This window comes from Cryptomeria japonica, chromosome 8 (assembly GCF_030272615.1).
Source record: "Cryptomeria japonica chromosome 8, Sugi_1.0, whole genome shotgun sequence".
Lineage (NCBI taxonomy): Eukaryota > Viridiplantae > Streptophyta > Pinopsida > Cupressales > Cupressaceae > Cryptomeria > Cryptomeria japonica.
Window position 1 is genome coordinate 569,914,343 of NC_081412.1, and position 24,465 is coordinate 569,938,807.

A 24,465-nucleotide genomic window follows, 5' to 3' on the forward strand; every position below is an offset into this window, starting at 1 on the left:
TGTATGCACAACCGAGTGTCTAGCTAATAATGGCCATTCAAGTATGTATTTAATTATTAGATTTATTAGCGTATATTGATTTTAAGATCAAGTTTCACACAAATCCAAGCATAAATTGAGAGACCTTTTTCATAATAAGGTTGAGAGATACCAAAGGTCAACCCTAAAGATTTGGCAATCATCTCAAAACATATGAAACTAGAACTCTTGGGGGATGGGGAGGCATACATGTGCATCCATATAGTGGTTGTAGTAGAGATTTTCTCTAAAGAATTGAATCCCACATGCTAATGCTTCATAAATAGACTTGCATTTGTAAAAATGATTATAAAATAGTCCTTTGCACAAAGATTGAAGCTCAAATTTTCCTTTAGTCTTCCAAATTTTTTGGTCCAAAAATAAAGTAACTTACTTACCGAGAAACTAATCACAGAACCTTATCTCACTATAATCGCCGAACTTTGCACAAGATTCTGGGAGAAAGATTGTATGGAACTGTATTCATGCCTTCCGAGCTCTACGGAATGCACTGGAAGGTCTCTGGATTGAATCTGCATCTTTCCAGTTTGGAAACTTGCGCAACCTTGGAAAATTCTTATGATAAGGCGTAGAGACAGTCGTTCCTTTATCTTCTGATTATCTTGCTCATCGAGTGTTTTTTTCCTCTGCTATATAATGATTCAGCTGAATCCTTTTAAGTACACAATTTCCAACAAGAGGAAGTGAAAAAAACTAGGTTGTTACTGTGAAGGCATATATCCCACAGAAGACAAAGCCTGTGGAGTTTCAGTAACCAGGTTTGCTTTTTTTTCTCTGCTCCTCGTTTTACCAAACATAAAAATTGATATGAGGAGAACCATGGGAAAGTTAAGCTGACAATTGTGTTATTGTAGCCATATTTAATTAAAAGGAAGGGTTGTTAGGGTTATGGAATCTAATTAGGGTTTACGGCGATCGAGAGAAAAAGTTGAGTACATCAGGGTGATCAATTAAAAGAAACCTTAATTAGAGTTTGTGATATTTAATAGGGTTTAGGGTTTAAAGAAGTTTTATGAGATCTCGTACCTGATATTTGGCAATTGTGGCAAATTCCCGTTTCTTTGTTTTCTTCTTTAGTTTTATTTGCCATTGTTTTCATTGGTAGTTTAATGTTTCACTTGTTTTTTCTAACGTCCTTAGCTCAGTAAAAGCGCATTCGAATAGCTTTCCTACTTTGTTTGCTTTAAATTTATTATTCGTGCTATTGCCACCTCATTTGATGGTGAATAACTTTTTTAATTGTTAGCTTTTCTCATTTCTAGTTTTGAGCTGGGTGTAATACTTTTCATCATCAACATTTCGGATCATACTGCATGATCCATCATCAGGATGAAGCAAATAGTTAGAGAGCAGAATAACCTATTTAATCGTGTTGAAGCGTCTATTTGTCCGAATTCTCTAATTTATTTCTTCATAGCTTTAGCTTATAGTTCATAGAGTGTATAAATACCCTTTGTGTCCTTTAGAAGTGCCTCGTTTGCACCCTTCTTCCTCTCTCCCTCTCTTCTAACAGATTTTTTTGGCTGATGTTTTCTAGTGGTCAAATTTAATGTCACTGAGCAACTCTTTCTTGTTCTTTGCACTGGATGCAGGGTAGAACTATGCTTTCCGTTTGTTGTTTACGTCCTGTAATTATCCTGACAATTCCAGGAGCGTCTCTGCTACTGCTGTGATGGCAATATCGAAATTAGTGTACTAGCAAAAGGACTTTGTGTAGTTGTTTTTATTGAAGTTACATTTTTCCTTGTGTATTCTCTTGCGGATACATTTTTTAAGGCTGATTATGTAGTACTGGATTTTCTAATCCATTTCGTAAACTCACATTTCTAGGATGAAAATGAGCATTTTCTAGTATAAATTTTTTGGTTGTACTGCACATATTAATTTGCCTTTATTAAAATTTTCCTTTTTCCTGCTTAAATGTAAAATGCTAGGTTCAAAATTTCAAATAGTATCTGTGATAATGCTATATTCGGAAACCAGACATTCTTATTGAAAAAATGGGACTATCAGATTTGGCTGAAAAGTTTTCAGTCTTTTGGATAGTCATCAAAAGTGTTTGCCTCCATTGAAATTTTGTGTTTGATAAGCCTTTTCTTCCTGTGGGCCCTCTGCTGCATCCTGTCATCCAAACTGCTTTTTTATCTTATTCATTGCAAGCAATAAGGACAGTGACCAATCCTCAAGCTGATAACTCCAGAAGAAAGAGCTACCAGTTAAGGGATTCGCAGGCCATTCTTAAATTACACACATCTTGCATGCTCGATGGGGGAAGATAAGAGGAAATCTTGTCCCGAAATTCGGGAGAAAAAAACAGCAATGCTAGGGGTTTATAAAGAATGGTTTTAGAAGGGTAGAAGCATTGAAACTCACATCAATACAATGGAATAGAAAAATGGGATTTGCTTACTAAATTGAGGGGACACAAACGGCTTTACTGCAGTTACAATAAGATCTGTAGAAGCTGCAACCACAGCCAAAGCCCCTATTATTAATGCAGTTGGGATGGAAGCTTGAGCGGAAGGTCTTGAGATCGCCACACAAGGGAAAATTAAACAAATTGTTGGATCAACATTACAGGATTTAAATGGAGAAAGCTCAATGTTGATTACAAATTTTGGGTTTGAGATATTATTTGCTGAATTTGCTAAGTTGTACAAAAGTGATAGGATTGCTGGGTGGTCATATCATAATGCTCCATACAGATTCTAAAAGCATATCTGCAGCTTTGGAAGCTTTGCGTGTATATAACCTAAAAACCTTTTTCTGTATCAATACTCAATTGCACATTAATTTTATGCACTAGGTGTTTAGATAAGCTACAATTTAAAGATCCCATTTTGTCCACTGTATTATAATCACATTTACATTGTTTAAACTTATAAATCTGTTAATGGCCAATAGTAATGGACAAGCACAAGGCAGTCTGCTTACTTCAACATCAACATGAACTAGGATCTAATTACCTCCAACTGCGTCACTTCTCTCTGAACATAGAAGCAGTGGAAGGAGAGAAGGTGGGGATGTTGGAGGAGTTTAAAATCTTGGAGGGAGCAGTGGAGGAGTAGGAGGTGGGATCAGTAAAGGCATTGTCTTATTCTTGCCATATAATTTTATTCTTCCTCATTCTTGAATCACTTATAATACATTTTGATTGATGATATCTCAATATTCTTAATTGAAGACTGTAGGGGCATCGCCAGTACCTACGGATTCATCTATTTAGAAAGACTGAACAACATTATAGATTTATACTCACTGATCTTTGATATGAAGTTTTTTTGTTGTCAAGACAATGGAGACTTGATAATATATTCTCTTGCTTCAATCTTATTGGTTGTACTTGCCTTGATTCTAGACCCTTGATTTCTCATTGTAGTATTATTGATTTCTCTCTGGTGCTTTTTGCCTTCTACTAATTTTTTGCCTTGAAATAAAGTATTATTTTAATTTGCTGAGTATCACTCAGTGGTTGAATAACTTTGGCTAGCAAGCCTGTGGAAGAAGCTTACATTCATATTCCTTTGTTCAACAATCATACTTGGTTTTGATGAACTATATCTCTTAGTCACCTCATGCTCAGATCTTCATTCATTTTTTTCTCTTTTTAATTTGTTACTCAATCTTTGATTTTGAATCAACACCTAAATTTTGACCTTGATAGCCCCCTTCCTATCATTTCTACTTCAAATTTTTTACTTATTTCATTCCTCAAGTCTAGGTTCTTTCAACTTCAAAATTTTGGAAAATTGTAGGTATCTTTGATCTCAAGTATTTTGTGTTGCTACATTCTTATATTTTGTCTTTCAAGGTTCATCTTTTAACTACATGTTGATGTGTGTTTTATGCACATAACATTTCAGAATAAAATACCAGGGTAATTTACCCTCTCTTGAACAAAATCACCTCAGATGCTAAGGGTAAGATCAACTAAAATGATTCCAAGGTTTCTACATGTCAGGTCTTGACGAGTGGGTAACTCAATGGTCGATGTGAATTGTTGTATTCACTTGGAGACTTACATAAATGTTCGGATTGTCTTCTTTGATCATGAAATATGCGGAATAGGTGTGTTGACAACTTAGGATTTAGCAATTGTAGCTCCGGACTTAATTCTTACTAAAAAATGGGCAAAAGGAATAGGGTTCAGGAAATTTATTCTAAGCCTAGGAATGTAGGAAATGATGAACAAATTTAGTGGAATCAAACTAGGCAAGGTCTCACAAACAGGTATTGACACAAGCTTAGTGCAATCATCTAAGGTATTCTTAATGGATTTTTAAACTATGACCATCAAACGTTGATACCATCCAAGTTGACGCTTATCAAGGGATGCATAATAATTGAAGTTAAGCTTACTCAAATTTCCAGTTGACCACACAAGACACATTTACCAACGGCAAGAGGCTGGTGGTATGGATTAAGGATTCCACACAAATATATTCAACAAATCTTCCACTCAATCTAATAAACATGAAAACAAACTCTAATCTAAAATTCTAATCTAACTTGGAGGAATTGAGAACCATGAAAGCTAAGACAACATTTGAAGAGCAAAATCACCAACAAATTGAACAATGATTTAGATTCAAATTGCTGCTGCATATACCAACAATTCTACAAAAACTCTCTCTTACAAATGAGAGACAATGAGGTATATATAGAGTCTCATACAAAATGGATGGCCAAGGTTAAAACTAAATCAAGGGCCAAGATCATGCCAACAAAACCCTAGAATTGCCCTAATTAGGGTTTACATAAAAAATGGTGCCACCAACATATGGCCCAATAGAAAGATTCCTCCTTGCATCTCTCTCCTAGCATACTCCCAAGAATCTAGCCAATACAGAATCTAACTCCACAATGGAAATGCTAGGTAAGGTATCTTGTTGTAAATCAATCACGTCCAATGCATCCGAGCAAGCATCAAAAGTGTTCTCCCAATCTAGCATGAGCTTCTGCGAACTATGAACATGAATCAACAAAGAGACCAAATCATCATTTGACTCTTCTTCAAAGAGTCTAACTGACAAAAATACATGTTTCATCTTGTCTCTTAATTCGGTTGTGTAAACCACTAGCATCACTAACATCAACACCCATTAACTCCTCAATTGAGGCAAGGATCTTCAACTGAATATCCTGAATTGATCCTTCCATCTTTGTACAACTTAGCTGGGCGTTCTCATAAGTCGATTTCTTCATGGCCAATGAACAATACCAGCCATGGAAATCGTATCTATCTCCACTGTGCACAATATTCTCCCCGATCAATGTGGACTTCGGAATCTTCTTCAAACCTCTGAGGCGTGGAATAGTCCTCTCTTGGATAGGCCGGAATTCTTGCCAAACTCCCTCCAAATACTGGATTCTAAACATGAGCCATGTTCTCCTATCATATGCCTGGACAAACTGAGTAAGGAAATCATCTGCCTGTTTTCTTGCACTTTCAATCCGTTTCTCCACCTCTGAGAGTGTATCTCTCGCTGCCTCATAGTGTGAATGTAGTCCATGATCAACTGCAATAGGGGAAATAAGGGTGGGATTCTCACACCTTAGCCCGACAATGTACTCTCTAAGTCTGATATTCTCTTCTCTGTACTTCTCCTTCTCTTCAATCTCTCTATCCAATCTTGCGCAGATCGCCCTAAGGTTATCACCAACCTCCTGAAACTCTTGCTCTCTTGTAGTACGGCCAAGGGCAACTGAAGTAATCTGGAAATCCATAGGAGTAGCAATGTCCGTTGTCACACCTCCAATAGGAACAACAACCTGCGCAATCCTCATTCCTGTCTCATCTCTAGCTATGTGTGACAAGATCTCAGCTCTCTTGGGTTCTTTCTCCTTATTGCTCCTAGCTAAGTAGTCATCAATAGGCCGTACCTCTATCATTTTCTTACTCTTTTCCATACTCTTCATCAACCAATCAGGAATAGCGGACATCTCCATACCATCATCAAGACACATCTCTCGATCAAGCCCTCTCAATGTCGAAATAACATCATCATCATCATCAGGATTGCTCCTGATCAAATCATATACCTCATTTCCCAAACTAACTTCCAAAAGGACAGTAGGGGATCCCGGTTGATCATCATTTTCATTCGGTGGAGCAGATGTCGCTGTGGCATGTAAATCCTGAATATTCTCTGGCAGTATCACTGTGTGGGAACATTGCTGGGTCTCCTTGTTCTGTTCTGTCATTTCAACTTCCTTAATTGATGAGACACTAAGAGGGGGTGAAGGAATGATAGGTGAAGGAATGATAGTCTTTTGTTTCTTCTTCTTGACCTCCTCAATCTTTTTCCCTCTGGCCTTGCCTCCTCCTGGTGTGTTTTTCCTTCTCTTGGGAGCTTGACTCTCTTCATCCACATAAATCCTGACATCACTGATAGTCCTTTGATCATCCTCGGAAGCAGATTCTTCCGGCTTCATCTTTCATAAGTGAAGGAAACACCCATATCTACTAACTTATTCATTTGAATATCTACCCATGCACGGGAGAAACTCAAGACCTCTCTCATCAATATCTTCAAATCTATCTCTTCTAACAATGACCAATTAGGCAATAAGATCGCCGCCTTCATTTCATTTTCATACTGGGGATGCGTATGATCTCTGTCATCTAACACTTGATTAGGAATGAGGAAAAGTCCACACTTCCTCATGAAATCCACTGACATCCTAGACCACATTCGTCTCTTCACTGCCTGCTCGTCCATCAGGTTGGCCCAATAATCTTCTATGTCTGCCTTGTGGATGAACTTCTCTCCTCTGATCCTTCCAACTTTCTTATTTGGATCAAATCTTTCTCTTTTCTTGTAGGTTACAAATCGATAGAATGCAAGCTCCTCACTTGCAGTGCTGGCGGCCAAGGCGGACTAACAAACCTCCAACGTTTTCCCAACTGAGATAAGGAATGTCATGCCTGTCCTGTGCTTCTTTTCTGAATGGAATCAAACTCTAGAAGCTGTCTCACCACTTCCAACAAGATCATTTTGTCGGAAGGATACCTAGGAAGCCTGTAGGGTTCGGATTGAAACCCATGAATCCTAAGGTATGTGAAAGTGGGAAACTGTATATACCACGATCCATATTTCTCTATCAGCTCTGTTACCTCCTTGGACAACCTCCTGTGGATTCCGCCTTGTAGCATCCGTGTGATGTACATTGTGAATACATCATTCACTCTCTTATAATCTTCAATTCTATACATGTTCAGCTGGGGATAACACGCATAACTCCTGAATTGTCCTTGTCCATTCCCGACTTCACCTCTGCATATCAGTCCTTTGTATGTAACAAACCGTGCAAGCAGGTACACCAAGTAGGAAGTCATGACGAATGACTTGGATCGCTCCACATTCCTCAGCTGAAAGTCCAGATTGTCACTTATGATACTAGACCAATTTATCAACGTTCCTCTTAGACAATCTTGGATGAAATAGAACATCCATCCATTGTATATTGCACCTGCGACATCCCCATCACTCGGTTAAGCAGGAATACTAAATCACTATATTCCTCTTTGAAGTTTGTGCACATGAGTGTCTTGGGAGCCTTGGAATGATGAGGCCTAGGCTCGATCATCCACTCCTTGTTCACCATGGTCTTACACGCATCCATCTTCTTCGTATATCGATCTTCATATTCTTCTTTAGTTACATCCTTAATGTCTTCTCCACGTGTAATTCCAAACACTTCAGCAATCGCATCCTCAGCAAGGTAGGCAATGACAACGGCCTTAGGAGTCTTGATCATTCAGGAGCGAGGATCATAACATCGTGCACACTCCAGGATAAGCTCATTGCATTGTATGGACTGTGGAAATCCAGCGGCTTGAAAAATACCACTCTTCATAATGTTCACATACATTGGGGAAAGAATTTGGCTTCCAACTCCGAACATCTGTTGTTGCATCAGGTTCAGGTTCAGGAAATGCATGTTCGTGTCCGTTATCTCCTTCCATCTGGATGACATCTTGGATTCAGGATAGAATCCAGTCTCAACAATCCTCTGTTGTTCTCTCCTTTCCTGAAGTCCGGACTTCGACATTGCACCTATTCGAAGCTTGAAGTTAGAACTTAGGAAAAATATAATATTCTTAATAAAATTCCTGACTTCTTGATGATTTAGACTAATTAGGGTATGAAATCAGGAAAATAATCCACACTCTAGGCAGATTTCAACAATTTAAATACAAAATGTGACAAGGTTAGGGTATGAAAACCCTCATGAAATCAACACCTCCTTATACTTAGAAATTTCGTGCAAATCAAAGTGCAAAGGAGTATACCGGATCAACAGTGACTAAGGAAAGGCGTGAAAGATTGTGTTTTCACACAAAATTATGTCCGAGGACACCTTCCAAAGTCAACAATGGCTGCCAACAAATCTGAATACAACCTGCAAGTATACAAATTAACCTCTCAAAACATGTTGCAATTATTCAAAATATGCACAAATTTGATAAAAATCAGTCATGATGACGAAAGTAATCAAAATTCGGGAACATAGGTATGGCTGGTAAAAGTTAAATTTCTGAGGACAAGCAGCCAATAATGAAGTTGCAGACCTGTGACAGCTCTCAAATGGTCTGAGAATTGACTGAAAAATGATCCCCAAAATGCCTCCAAGTGTAAATCATTGAAGTTGTGGTTGGCTGGGCAATAAAATTTAAGTCTGAGAATTGATGATCAGCCAACAATGGAGGTCAAACTAGCTGCAATAATGGCATTTAGGCTCAGATCTGAGATAATGACAGCAAGTAGGAAGCAATGGCGATATCAAGCATGAAAGGAATCCACCAAAATATGTCACAAAACACTTGTCAAACAAAATCGAACTTCCCCCAACTATGGCGTCACCTTCAAATCTGAAAAATGTCTTCAATGTGCATGCAATCTGCCAACTTAGGTCTGAGAACAGCAAGTGAGCAAGGAAGATCGCCAAAGTTTAGAGGGTGGAAACCTCAACAAAGAAAATCGCCTTCACCAAAAAATTGCCAAACTTGAAAAAAAATCGCTATCTCCCAAAAATCGAAAATCTGAAAACAATGGAGTCAATAAACTCCAATGGCATTGATCAAGTGAATTGCCAAGCTTGGAAAAATGGAGAAAAAAAAATGGAAGTCTTTAATCAACCACTCCACCAAAACACTTCATCAAAAATTGCCAATAAGAGAGGAAATTGCCTTTGCATGGAGACACTTGGCAAATTTGATAATAAAATAATGCTGGCTCTCTCCCCTTTTGAACTTGCTTTCATCATCAAATCTCACCATGCAAGCAATGTGGGATAAAACACTAGTTTTTATACTTGCTTGGTGAAACCGATTTGCTTCTAGAAGGTTGAAAACATTAAATGCTCATTGCAAATCATTAATTGTTTATTTATTTATTTTAAAATAATCATTGCCTTTCATAAAAAACAATTAAATGGGGCTCACTTTATTAAAATATTTCAATTTAAAACAAAAATGGGCCAATTGGGGAAAATCGATCCCATTAAGGATTAAAAAATCCTCACAAAAATCACTTAAAATCATAAAATATCCCCTTAGGGGAAAATTGATCCTAGTAGGGATAGAAAAATCCCATTGAAAATCATCAAATGTGCATAAAATGGGGTCTAGGGGAAAATCGATCTAGGTGTGGAATGAAAAATTCCCCTTAAAAAAAAGTCATCACACAAAAATACTCCTCTGGTGGCAAAACGACCCTAGTTTGGATTAAAATCCTGACTCAAAACCATTAGAAATCTCTCTTAGTGGAAAATCGACTTGAGTTAGGACTAAGAGTCTACACAAAAATCCTCAAAACTTGTCACAAAAGACCTGGTGGAAAATCGATCCAGGTGTGGAATCAAGACAACTGTCATCCGCAACTTCATCCACACCCCCCGGTGGAAAAACGTGGGTAGTTAGGATAAATCCTGACACTTAGTCAAAATTTAATGCATCCAGGGGAAAAACGACCCTAGTATGGATTCACAGTGGTGGAAAATCGAGGCAAGTATGGATTCCAAGGGAAATCCATGTCCAGTTTGGATTTTGAGTGGGGAAAACCATGGGTAGTCAGGAACATGAGGGGAAAAGCACCTCTAGTATGGAATTTTGCCCTTTTAACCCTTAGAATATAGATTTTCATCTGGAAATGATGATTTTTCCACTCAAAACCACTAGGAAACTTCAAAACTCAATAAAACTCAACTGAACTCAGGCAGATTTACCAATAATTGGAGCATAACACAAGGAAATCCATTGGGATAAAGTGCGAAATCAACTTGAATAACTTCCTAGGAGCGAAAAAACACCTTAGCACTTAAAATCACCAACAGGGACGCTCAAAAAACACGCTAACGCTCCAAAGGGTCTACACTTGGACAAAACTAGGATCATTAAAAAATATCAATTTTCATGCGCTTGATCCTATAACTTCAAAATCCCTAAACGACACTAGGCATGACCAAAACTTTGAGACTCGAGGCAAGAAACATAGAATTGCCCACTAAGCTGCCAAAACCCTAACCTAAACACGCGGAAAGCAGGAAAAGAGGGGGTCCTCGTTAGCAATGGGGTGATGTGTGAAAAGGTCACAACACTACAGTAGTTCAATTTTGAAAGAGGAAAGTTTGGATTTACTTTCAAGCCAAAATTACCCATAGTCAGTGATAATACCATGCCTTGTGTAGGATTTCAGAGATATAATCAAGGAATCGCTTTCTATCAAGTCACTAATTATAAGGAGTTTGTTTAATGAGATCTCCAAGTATGTGTTCAAAAATAGGACATTCTATTATTTTTTAACAAGTAGTTTAGTTTTGGAATTCAATTACGATTAGGGTTGGAGTTAAGGTTGGGGTTAGCATTCAATTTGGATTGGGTTAGCAGTAGGGTTCAATTAGGGTTATGTTCTGGGCTAGGCGAGGTTAAGCATTCAATTACTTGTACAATGTAATTAAGGCTAGAGTTCAATCAATTATGGCTATGATAAGGATTATAGTTCAATTATTAGTATGAATCAATTACAATTACTCTTAGGGTTCAATTAGGTGAGGGTTAAATTAGGGTTTCAATTACATATAGCATTTGAGTTAGGGTTCATTTAGGCTTCAATTCGGGTTAAATAAAATAACTAAAACAAAATCAAATAGGAACCTCAAGAATGATATCTCTTGGCATAAATTTAAAAAAAAAATTATGTAAAAGACGTTTGAGAGATATTATTATGGATGCAACTATTTTATTTGTCCATTATTCCAATTAAAAAATCAACATAATATTTTACTACGTTATTATTATTCTAAACTAACAACCCATAATACAATTCCAAAACATCTTAAAAAACCCTAAACTAATCAAATTTCAAAATATTTAACATTCATAAATATGAATAAATTTCCAGATTTACTATTAAAAACAACTAAGAAATTATAAATAAAGAAAAATAAGCTTACTAAAAATACCCCTTGCTAAAACCTAAGAAACTAAGAACACTAAACTATCACGATTTCACACGTTTATCCATATTTCTACAATATACATGCAATCCATAGGATCCAATAAGTGTTGGAGATGTCAAGGCTGTATTGCATTGATCAATTGATAAGAAATTCGATCAGCTAACTAAGACATATCTAATGAGTTTATTTGAAATCTTTGTAAACCTATTTAAAAAGAAAGATATACATGGATTATTTATTTTCCAAATTATTTAAAACAAAAAATGAAAAAAAATGGCTTCAAACCCTAGTGACAACTATTTATTAGCTTGTTACTTTGCCAAAATAAATTAGAAAGTATTAATTATTTGTTAACTCTCCATCGTAGAGCTTAGCAATTGAATATAACTAAACCTAGAGCTTAGCAATTTGAATCTAATAAAACTTTGCTTTTAGATGAATAATCAATCTTTTTAATTTCTATGACTCTGCACTTAACCCTTTGTTCATCATTGCAGGTCTCTTTTTTCACTTTATGTATTTATTGAAAAGGACTTTTTGTATAATGTCTCCAAACTTGACATCATCTTGTTCTTCATAGATCATTATGCTTAATTTCTTTGCCGTAACACCCATATTATAGTATGTTGTTTGTTTCTCGATTCAATTGTGTAATTTTTTCTTTTTTGAGCATCAAAAAATTTACACAATTGAATCTAGAAATAAACATCATAATATCTCATGGACTATGGAAACTTAATGATATTGATTGTCACCCATAATTTCTTCACCCGCTTCTTCAAAAGCAATAACCGAGTCAAACCTGTTTGATCTTGCACTTGACATTGAAGTAGATATCTATAATCACATTCAGGGAAACTCTTATCACATATTTTACACCAATTACCATTTCCATTCTTGTTCACCTTTTTGCATTGCTTACCTTCAATCTTCAAGGGGCACGTGGTTTAACAAAAATCGTTCATATGAAAAATAAGATAGCTTTTATCACAATCCACTTAAGTTTATTGGATCTATCAATACCTTCATCCTTAATTTGCTCCACAGTTTTCAACATGTTAGCTTATCTAATGGATGAGATTTCCTTCGTAATAGAATGGGAAGTGAGATTCTTCCCTTTTGTATCAAATCAAGTTTTCAATTGTTGTGACTCTAGAAGATCCAAATTTATAAGAAGTTGGGTTGTGGTGATTGTTCCCACAGGTTTTCCATTGAAATCAATAATCCATCTGACCTTTACAGCAATAATGGGAAAAGTTCTTAAATTGCACTTCCTAGAGTTGTTGGTTTTTCTTATTGCAAAAACTACCCCACAATGTCAACTCCACTCCGCAACTTGACATGTCCTTCAGTTGAAGAGTTATTTTTTGAGTTTGTGTGGCATTCTTTTTGAATATTGTATTTGATAGATTGGTTGATAAAACAATATCAATGATATCAACCATAGAATTGCTTTCCATGTCCTCAACTTCACTTATTGGTCTAAAACTGAAGTGTTGCTTTAGTATCAAGCTGTCCTCTTCCAAACACAACTCAATAATGGAATTACTTTCTAAGAAAATTTTCCAATCTTTATTTAAATGGTTGAAATTTTTTTGTGCAGGTTTGAGGCTCCCATTTGAAATTGTAAACACTCTCCCAGTTTTTATGCGATCATAGAACTGATCTGCAACAGCTTTAAAACATGTTACTTTTATTTCACCACCATGGGAAGCAACCAATTCAAAACTAAAAACTTTTCCATCTCCTCTTTCATTGTTGAAATGATGAAGTTGACTCTTTGTAGTAACTTTAGCCTTTATTGACCATGTACCTTGGTAAGGACTTGGTGCTTGTTGATATACATATAGTTCTTGAAAAATAGTTATAGAAAGATGTACAAGTGGAAGAATTACAAATGAAACTTTGGCAAATTAGTAAAACTTACTACTAAACTTTGAAGTGATCATTAACAGGTTAACATCGAACAATGAAATTGTCAAATTCGAAATACATTTTATTTTTAAGATTTCATAATGATGATTGCAAATGTTCAAAATAACAAAATGGGGCAAAGTGAGGCCTTCAATCATCCCCAAACTCCTCATCACTAGAATTGTTGGACTCCACATAGTCAATCTCCTCCAAGCTAATACCAACCAGCCTTGCTTGTGTAACTCTAACTCAACTATGAGCTTGCTGTTGATTTGTGTTTGAGTTAAAATGACGATTTGAGGGTGTTTGTAAGGACCCCTGTCCTTTCTGCACTTATATTTTCAGTTTTGTGTGGTTTGTCATTTTGTCAAACACTTGGCATGTATTCGTCTTTAGGACTGATTTTCTGAGTTTGCTTTCTTGTTTCAGAAGTTTAGAGTTTGTGTTTGATATTTGTTCTCAATGCCAAATCATAGATAAACACATATAAATGATAAACAATAACATGGGAAACAAATGATGAAGGAACACACCATAAATTTATAATTGCTCCTTGAACAACAATGGAAAATACAATGATATCAGATCTGATATTACTTCAACAGCGAACGAGTTCCTTCAGATATGAGGGTTATAATTAATCAAAAAGATTTCACACATACCCAAATGCATAAATAGAAGCCCATTATCAAGTGGAAAGCACAGCTGCGTCAAATGGTGACCAAATATGAAGTAGCTGGCTGATATAGGCAGCAAATGACCCTTGAAATTTTGATATATAAGGCTGACCTCCAAACCCTAGCTGAACAATGCCAAACTCTACTAAAATATGCCAAATCCTTCTTCAAAAATCTCCTCGAAACCCTCTGCACAACTTAGCAATGAAATACTAAAAAAAACCTTGCTCAAACAAATCAAAACCTGCTGCTAACACTGTTCACTGTTCACGCACTATTCTAAGCCCAAACTATAGATTCATACAACCTCCAATCTGCACATTAGCTCCATCATTGGATCCAAAAACTTTGCGAATAAGCTCAATAGTGAATTTTGAATGAATCCACCTCTCAAGTAGAGTTGGGTTTTTGTCCAACTTACGAATTCCCAAGGGTTTTCGTCTTAGGGCACAAAAAACTAAAAGCCAAAAGCTCCCAAATTCTCCAAGAGAAAATAATAAACCAAGCATATTCATAAATGAGCTCTTAAGAACCTTTTATAACTTTCCTGGGAGAGCTCACACACTTTCCAGCCAAATGTGGGATAAAAGATTTACATTTTCCCTTTAACATTCATGTCTCCACATACTTTAATAAAGGGAACTTTTAATATTTCAATTACTTTCCCTTTTAACTTAAGTTCCCACATCAATAAAGTTAAATATTTTAATTTAACTTTATAACTTAATTTTATTGATAAATTAATTAATAATTGCAAATGATTATTAAAATCTCAACTCATTATCATCAATAACCATTGAGAGGATATTATTCATGAACCACTGATGATCCTCACTTGGCCCAACTGACTTACCATCAATAGTAAGTATCCCCAAAACACATAAAAACTTACATTACCCAGGGACGCGTCCCCGACCTGAAAACCCCCGTCCCAGTCCCGGGGACTTGGGGACGGCTAGGGGACGTTTCCCCCCATCCCCAAATTGTCATGCATTTTGAAGGGACGTCCCCGAAATGGGGGAACGCCTGCCCTAGCTCTAGGGGACGTCCGTACGTCCCGGGGACGACTGGGGACGGCTGGGACGTCCCCAATCCGTCCCGGGGATGGCCAGACGTCCCCCATATCTAAGGCCATTAAAAAATATTAAAAATATAAAAAAAGGTGTATTTTCAAATTTTTAAATTTTTTTTCTACTATGGGCCCCTTATTAATTCAAATTGTTATTAAAAATAAAAAAAATTAAAGATAACATTAATTAAATTTTAAATTTATTAAAATTTATAATTTAATTCATAATTTTATATCAAACGTTTAAAATTATTTCATATTATAAATATAAAATATTAAATTGATTGGTTGGGATTCCATTGGATGAGGTGGACGTAGACCATGACAGTGGGGGAGACTCAAAGGACTCTGATTTTGATGCAATGTTAGGAGATGCAGTTTAGGGGCAGCATTTTACTTTGCTTTTTTGTATTTAGTTTTACTTAGTACTATTTTGATTTTCATATTGTATGACAATGAAACTATATGGCAGCAGTGTAGCCTTTGGGCATTTTGACATTTTGTATGTTATTTCTTTAATATCTATTATGATATGCATATTGACAATGTGAGTGAATTGAAATTCTGATTTATGAATGCATAATTGCATATTGTCAATTGAGTATTAACAATGTTGTATGTTCAGAATTTACATTCTAAAATGTTTTCAACTTTTCATAGTATCATACACATGCTATATCCATGTTTTCATATGAATATAATGTATATATGCATGCTTTATCCATGTTTTCATATGAACATTTAGAATTTTCATATATATTTTAAATTTCCCTATATTTTATATAGCCGCCCCCTTTGCCATCCCCCGCCGTCCCTGCCGTCCCCAAATTTAGTAAAAAATTTTTTTGTCGTCCCTAAAATGCGTTCCGCTGTCCCTTGCTGTCCCCGTCCCGGGAACTCGGGGCAACGTAGATCAAAACACCTCAGAATTGCTTGCAACTGAAACTATCTAGGCCAAATATCCTCAAGATCCCTTAAATGTTCTGATTAGCCTACGAAACCATGGAGAAATAGGTTAACGGCAACCTTATACAACATGTGTTAGAAAGGGGACATTACAGTGTTTTATAAGGTTTGTGGGGCTTAGGTGTAGCCCATTGGCCATTAGGGTTTGGCCTTGGGTACTACAATCAATGGAAGTTTTTTTTTGAATTTTTTTTTTTTTGAAATGGCTTTCTTGGTGTCCAACCACAAGAGACACTTGGGTGTTCTGAGGCAATCGGGAGATTCCTGGGAGCCCCCTAGACTTCAAGGGGGCGTCTTGATGATGTCCTCAACATCCTAGTATAGGTGGTGGTGTGGTGGGGGACATTTCGCCCAAGTCTCGAAATCTCATAAATTTAGGTGTAGCCCATTGGCCATTAGAGTTTGGCCTTGGGTGCTAGATGATAAAATTATAAGGCACTGAGAGGGGGGAGGGGGGTGAATCAGTGCAAGCAAAAAACTTAATAAATCTGATAACTACTTTCACTAACTTGAAAATCAATAAGCATGCAAGAAATATAACCACATAAGCAAACATCCAACAAAGCATGCAAACCATAACACAATGATTTTTCATGTGGAAACCCAACTGGAAAAAACCATGATGGGAATTAGCACCCACAATATGTTTTTGCACTCTTTTGGAATGCGCTTGGCTAAAGGCCTAGCCTGGTTAAGAGCTTACAATATGCTCGGTTAAGAGCAGATCCTGTTAGGAGTAACCCGGTGAAGGGTTTCTCCGATCATTGTAAGATCTCTGCCATTCACCATTAGACCTCTAATCCATGTAAGATCTCTGATTGTTTACTCTTGACCTGCACTCAATAGCTCTATGCCCATACTTGTTGCAATTGAAGCAATATCCATCAAAAGTACTATGCTTATATCCTTCATATGCATTAGGTCTATATCCATCAAAAGTACCGGATCTACTTCTACAAACATTTGCAGTATGACCTACCTTATGACAGTTAAAACATACTGGTTTGTAGGTTCTCTTATCGGTGTTCTTCTTGGTCTTTGGTGGAGATTTGGCTTCATGCATGGTGTCCTTGGTACTGGATGGCTCTCCTTGTTTAAAGGTTGTGTATCCCAAGCCATGTGTATCTCCTTTCTGCCTTTGTGTCTGAATCTGCTCATCAAGAATAGCAGTGCTCTTGTTGAATTTAGCTAATAACTCATTTGCATCAGCCAACTCCTTGGTAAGCTCCTCATTCTTCTTTGTGGGACTTTCTCTAAGAGACATAGCCATGTCTAGATCAACTTGTATTTCCTCTTTTTCCTCTTTGGTCCCATGAAGATGTGCATGCAAGGTACCAATCTCCTGGTTCAGCATAAAAATCTCATTCTCCTTATCTCTTATTTTGTCTTCAGCTGCCCTCCTGGCTTCCAACTCTTGGCTCATCCTGATGGTAAGGGCTTCCAACTCTCTCCTCAGATTTGTCTTTTCATCATTCACCTTTTCCACCTCATTAGACAAGGCATCAATGGTCGCTTCCTCAGATGAACTGCTTTCACTGAGTTCCAACAATTGCTTAGCTAGCTCTCTTCTCTTAGCCAATGAAGCTTTGTACTTGAATTTTAGTTCATCAAGGGCTTCTTCAGATTCTGCAAGCCTGTTTGAAAGCTCTCTGTAACTCATTGAACCTTCCCCCATGTTAGCCTTAGAGATCCTTCCCAAGCGGTTAAGCCTTAAGGGAATTAGGCTCTGATATCAATTGATAAACTTATAAGGCACTGAGAGGGGGGGGGGTGAATCAGTGCAAGCAAAAACTTAGTAAATCTAATAACTACTTTCACCAACTTGAAAATCAATAAGCATGCAAGAAATATAACCACATAAGCAAACATCCAACAAAGCATGCAAACCATAGCACAATGATTTTTCACGTGGAAACCCAACTGGGAAAAACCACGGTGGGAATTAGCACCCACAATATGTATTTGCACTCTTTTGGAATGCGCTCGGTTAAGAGCAAACCCTGTTAGGAGTCACCCGGTCAAGGGATTTTACCTCAACCTTGTTAGGAGCTCTACCCTGTTAAGAGTAACCTTGTTAGAGGATTTCGAACTCAAGTTAATGAGCCACCCGGTGAAGAGATTTACAATATCAGACTTGTTAGGATCTACCCGGTTAAGGGATTTCAAATTGCTGTAACTGTTAGGGAACAACAGGGCAAATGATCTGATTACAACACTTCCTTGCTTGCTAGTACAGATCCTTTTCAGCACAACTCTACTACACATATGCAGACACTTCAAACTGGTTTGGCAATATCTCTTCTCCAACTAGCCCTAAATACACTTTTTAGTTAGGGCGGCTACAAACCCTAATTACATCAACAAGATACAATGAATTTACATTTAGCACGGCAAAACACTCCGCTAAAATACATTACAGATCATTACAACAAATTTTTAGATGATTTCCGCTGTTGAATGATCACCGCACACGATATGATAAGCAATCAAACCCTTGTTTCATTCTTCTAAGCATTTCGCTGTTTCCCAAGAAATCCGATCCTTGTATGCGCTCAAATACCATCTTATCATTACACACGGATTATGACACGTCATCACTAAGTTATGATCATGATAAGATCCACCGCCGAACCTTAAATCATTACCGGTTAAAGATCTGATACCGGTATTCATTCTTCTTCACAGAGTTCATAACAGTCAATTATAAATGTGCTTTCCTGTTCACCAAACTTGATGCGATTTCAATCACAGACTCGTGCCAATGTTATGAACACATATTCTGAACCGCAACACTCGAATCTTCTCCAATTGTCCGTACCAATCGCTTGATCATTGCTCTGTTCCTGTTTACTGGTTGACAACAATTTAGCAGTTTTGCTGTCTAACTGATTCCACTACCGGTTAGGCTATACCGGTTGGTCTAGATGACCTAGATGACTAAACAAAACATGGCTGCCATCAATGACAACAAATACTTGATCATATCAACTCTACCGGTCATCTTAATTATATCAACTTTACCGGTCATCTTCTCATCTACATCTATATCATCTCCATCAATTATGCCAACACTAGAATCAATGAATTTTTTTATTTTTATTTTTTAATTTTGAAATGGCTTTCATGTTGTCCAACCACAAGAGACACCTGGGCGTTCTGAGGCAATTGGGAGATTCCTGGGAGCCCTAGACTTCAAGGGGACATCTCGATGATGTCCTCAATGTCCTGGCATAGGTGGTGGTGTGGTGGGGGACATTTCCCCCAAGTCCCGAAATCTCATAAATTTCTTGTCTTGAAAATGTGGGCTTTACTACTAGGGGACATCTCGACGATGTCCTTAGTGACTTGGCAAAGGTGCTGGTGTGGCAGGGGGACATTTTCCCCTAGTCTCCAAGTCTCATAAACATCCTCGTCCTGAAAACATGGCTTTTTGGGGGGGAATGCATCCCCTTGGAACACTGAATAAGTATGAAAGTAGCTTGCCTAAAAGGATGATGTCAAAGAGAACATGGCAATTTTAATAACGTAATATTCTTAGTTCAGATAAGGCTACCCCATACATTAGAAGAGGAACTAAAATATCAGACCAGTCAGTAAACTAATAGCAACATTGAAAACCTTAAAAGATCATTTGATAAGGGCTCTGAAGGATATAAAGATAACAAAGGGCATATACTCATACCGTATCCACAATGTGTTAATTTCTAACCATGCATTGTCAACATGCAATCCCTCTAACCACCTGGAAACATATATCTTACTATTGTACAGAGCTGTTGTGACCTTTCCACACATCGCCCCATTGCTAACGGGGACCCTTTTCCGGCTTGCTGCGTTGTTAGGTTAGGGTGTTGGCTGCTTAGTGGGCAATTTTGTGTTTCCTGTGCCCGAGTTGTTGAAACAATGTAGCTTCGGTAAGATAAATGATTGAATAAGAGATAAATAAAGTTTCTCATTCAATCATCTATTCTATCGATAAATCTACATGCTAATGGTAGACATCATAATCATCTTTATAAACATATCTATTATCGATCGAGATATGATCGTATTTGCTATGCAGTGATTTCATTTATATGCTGTGATTGTAATCGGTTCTGCATATCTATTCTAGTTGTCATATAACAACACTAATTAGTGTTGTCATATGATAACTACAATAGTTATCGCATTAACATATTTTTGCTCTTATACCGATCCATAATCGGGTTGCATTTACCATCGATTACCATGAAATAGCATTATGAATAAACCGATTAGTGATCGGTTAATGATAACTAAAATTGCATTAGAATCTAACTGATTCATTATCGGTTACAATGATAATCAAACCGCATTAAATCACAAACCGATTGGCATCCATTATCATTTGTTATGTATCGGCATTTATATTAACCGATAGTTATCGGTTTGCATTATGAAGAGGCACCACCCTTGATCAAGACATGTCTTGATCAGACATGTCTCATGACATGTCCGGTTAAGGCATGCCTTGATCTTACAAGGCAATGCCTGTATATATGTGCCGTGAAGAATGCTGGAGAAATATCGAAATCAATAAATATTATCTACAGCCACCTGCAAACAAAGAAGTTTCAGTTCATAATCAGAAATAACTAGAGAGCATACATTAATAGCATTGAATATTGTCTAAGGAATTAAAAGAAGATAAAATCCTTAACATTCCACTTTTGAACATAAATTTGAATACTTTTACATGGTATGAGAGCAAGGTTGATCGAACCTAAGGCATTCAAATTTGAGAAGTTCAAATCGAGGGTATAGACATCACATTTCCATGGCTAACACTATTAGATTTGAGGATAGACTTGAAGGAGGCGACAATTTCTCAGCATGGAAATTTAGAATTAAGATTATTCTAAAAGAGAATAAAGTTGAATCATATGTAAGAGTTGAATCTAAAGACCCTGAGAATGAACTTGACAAATCAGCATGTATCGAGGGTAATGAAAAAGCATGAAAATCATAGTTGATGGAGTGAGAAATCATATTATGCCTATCATAACGAAACATGAAACTACCTACCATATGTTCAAAGCACTCGAAAGTGCATTTGAGATAACCAATGCAAGTAGAACCTTGGCCCTAAAAAAAGAAATAAATCATATAAGTATGACCAAAGGAGAGTCAATCAATGCCTACTTCATGCGGATATCAGCCCTAAGGGATGAACTGGCAACACTTGGGTATGAGATCCAAAGCAAAGAGCTAATGCTCATTGCTCTAGATGGGTTGCCTAGTACACGGGAAACATTCGTCCAAGGCATTAGTGCAAGGGCTAAATATCCGAAATTTGATAGGCTAAGAGCAGATTGTCTTCAAGAGGAGTCAAGGTTAAATAAGAAGGGGATCAAGCAAAAGAACATAGATGAAGATCTCCATGTTCTAAATACCAACTCCAACAAGAAAAACAAGAAGAAACATTTCAAGAAGAGAAAGAACCGACATGAGAAAAGGTCATCTAAGAAAGACAACTCTCACATTCAGTGCTTTAGGTGTGATCAATATGGACACTATGCAACAAGATGTCCGAATAGAATCAAACAACAAACTACATTTGCAAAAGTGAAAAGGGAAGAACATGACTCCGAGAAGCATGTATTTTACTCTGCCCTCTCTAGTCAAGTATCCAATAAATCTAACACTTGGATTATTGACAGTGGGTCTTCAAGACACATCACTGGGTATAGAGAATTATTGGATTCCATGTTAGAAGAAATTGATGAAGAAGTAACAATTGGTGATGACTCTGCACATCCAGTGAAAGGCGTCGGTACCTGCACCATTAAGCTGAAATCTGGCATGTCCCTCCAACTCACCAGAGTCCTATTCGTTCCTGGCATCAAGAGAAACTTAATCTCCGTATCTGCACTTGAATATGATGGGTGCAAAATAACCTTCATGAATGGTAAAGTTCTAGCATGGCCACAAAACTCTTCCATCAAAAAGGCTATAACAATAGGGCATAGAAAAGGCTACTTATACGAGGTATGTACTGAATCTAACCTAGCCCTACTACATGAGATTTCAGATTCAAATGAAATATGGCATAGAAGATTAGGTCATTTAAACTTTCGTGCTTTATGTTCAATGGAAAAATTAGTAATCGGTTTGCCTAAGTTAAAACAATACCATTCCGGTACATGTAAGGGGTGTGCCCTAGGCAAAAATACTAAGAGTTCCTTTCAGAATAGTTCTAGGAAAACGAGCAATGTTTTGGAACTAGTTTATTCTGACCTATGTGGGCCAATGTTTGTACCATCATTAGGAGAGTTCCTTTATTATGTAATATTCATTGATGACTTCTCCAGGAAGACCTGGATCTACTTCCTTAAACGTAAAGAATCTGAAGAGATTCTCAAGAGATTTAAGGAATTCAAATCCCTCTCTGAAAACTCTTCTGGAAAAAAAATAAAAGTTCTAAGAACTGATAATGGGAGGGAATATACCTCAGACATCTTTAGGGAATTTTGTAAAGAAGCTGGGATTAAGAGGGAGTTCACTGTTCCTTACAACCCCCAACAAAATGGGGTTGTGTTGACGTGTATTTTGTACACTATCAAACACAGAATAAAATACCCAAGGGTACCTTATCCTCTCTTGAATAAAGCCTCCGAATGTTGAAGATGTCGCGAAAAAGGATCAATCGGGATGACTTCAAGGTTCTTGTATGTAGGATCTCTACGTGTGGATAAGCTCTCTGTGGTATGATGTGATTTGCTGGAATCACAAGGGGACTTACATTTGATGATTGAACGTCTGATCTGCTTTGAATATTGCTGGAACACAGGCTCTTACTAGCTTTGATTTGAAAAAAGGAAAAAAGATGAGGGCGAGGAAAGGATCTAATCCTAACACTAAGAATGTAAGAGCAATGAATGATCTTTGATGAAATTTTAACTAAGTCTTGTTTTGACATCACAGGACCATCTCCACAAGGTTAGTGCAATCTTCGAAGGAAAGCTTTATGATGTTCAAATCATCACTGCAGGCATAGACACCATCAGGTTGATGCATATCAATGAAGAAGCGATAATTGAAGTTAGGCTTAAGCTGAACGATTCCAGTTGACTACGCAAGGCAAGTCTGCAATCAACAAATTGCTAGTAGTATGGATATACGAATTTCACCATCAATCAAGCACATTTCTTCCACTCATCTAATAACATGAAATCAAATATGAGAAGTATAAAGACCATGCAAATTGTCGAATCGACCCATAAATTTCACCATTTCTTCAATGAAGTTACAAGTCTTTTACAACAACATCTTGGCAACAATCTTTGCCTTCTCTCTCTACTCTACTCTAATTGCTATTCTCTCTCTATCTTCTAACTGCTTCCAACTATTCCTAACTATTCTAACTATTGCCTTTACAAAATGAAATGTTAGGGCTTATATAGTGCCCTCAATACAATTCGACGACTTAGATCAATTCGAGATCAATGGCCAAGATTCAACAATGAAAACCCTAATTAGGGTTTGTTACAACCATTACATAACATTTAATGCTTAACCAATGATAAAATTGTATTGCTTGGACACATGTCCTCTCTAGAAAATTCCACCAATGGATAGCTGGGGTAGAGTTGACGTGTATTTTGTACACAATCATACACAGAATAAAATACCCAAGGGTACCTTATCCTTTCTTGAATAAAGTCTCTGATTGCTGAAGATATCGCAAAAAAGGATCAATCAGGGTGACTCCAATGTTCTTTTATGTAGGGTCTCTACGTGTGGATAAGCTCCAGTGGTATGATGTGATTTGCTGGAATCACAAGGGGACTTACATTTGATGATTGAACTTCTGATCTACTTTGCTGGAACACAGGCTCTTACTAGCTTAGATTTGAAAAAAATGGAAAAAGGATGAGGGCGAAGAGAAGATTTAATCCTAATACTAAGAATGTAGGAGCAATGATTGATCTTTGGTGAAACTCTAACTAGGTCTTGTTTTGACATCGCAGGACCATCTCCACAAGGCTAGTGCGATCTTCGAAGGGAAGCTTTATGATGTTCAAATCATCACTGCAGGCATAGACACCATCAGGTTGATGCATATCAATGAAGAAGCGACAATTGAAGTTAAGCTTAAGCTAAATAATTCCAGTTGACTACGCAAGGCAAGTCTGCAATCAACAAACTGCTAGTAGTATGGATGTACGAATTCCACCATCAATCAAGCACATTTCTTCCACTCATCTAATAACATGAAATCAAATACGAGAAGTATAAAGACCATGCAAATTGTCGAATTGACCCATAAATTTCACCATTTCTTCAATGAAGTTACAAGTCCTTTACAACAACATC

At 37.1% G+C, this 24,465-nt stretch overlaps 1 protein-coding gene across 2 annotated transcripts in view; it reads left to right on the forward strand.

The window, feature by feature from the left end:
* Positions 1-245: 245 nt before the first annotated feature.
* The window catches only part of LOC131030586 (uncharacterized), a 57,968-nt gene continuing 33,748 nt past the window's right edge, over positions 246-24,465 (forward strand). Inside the window, exon 1 of one of the 2 annotated variants that reach the window (XM_057961452.2) lies at positions 246-797. The gene's annotated coding sequence lies outside the window, so the exon portion shown is untranslated. Of the gene's footprint in view, positions 798-1,636; positions 1,732-24,465 lie in introns of those variants that run through there. The other variant, XM_059209563.1, reaches the window with a different exon arrangement.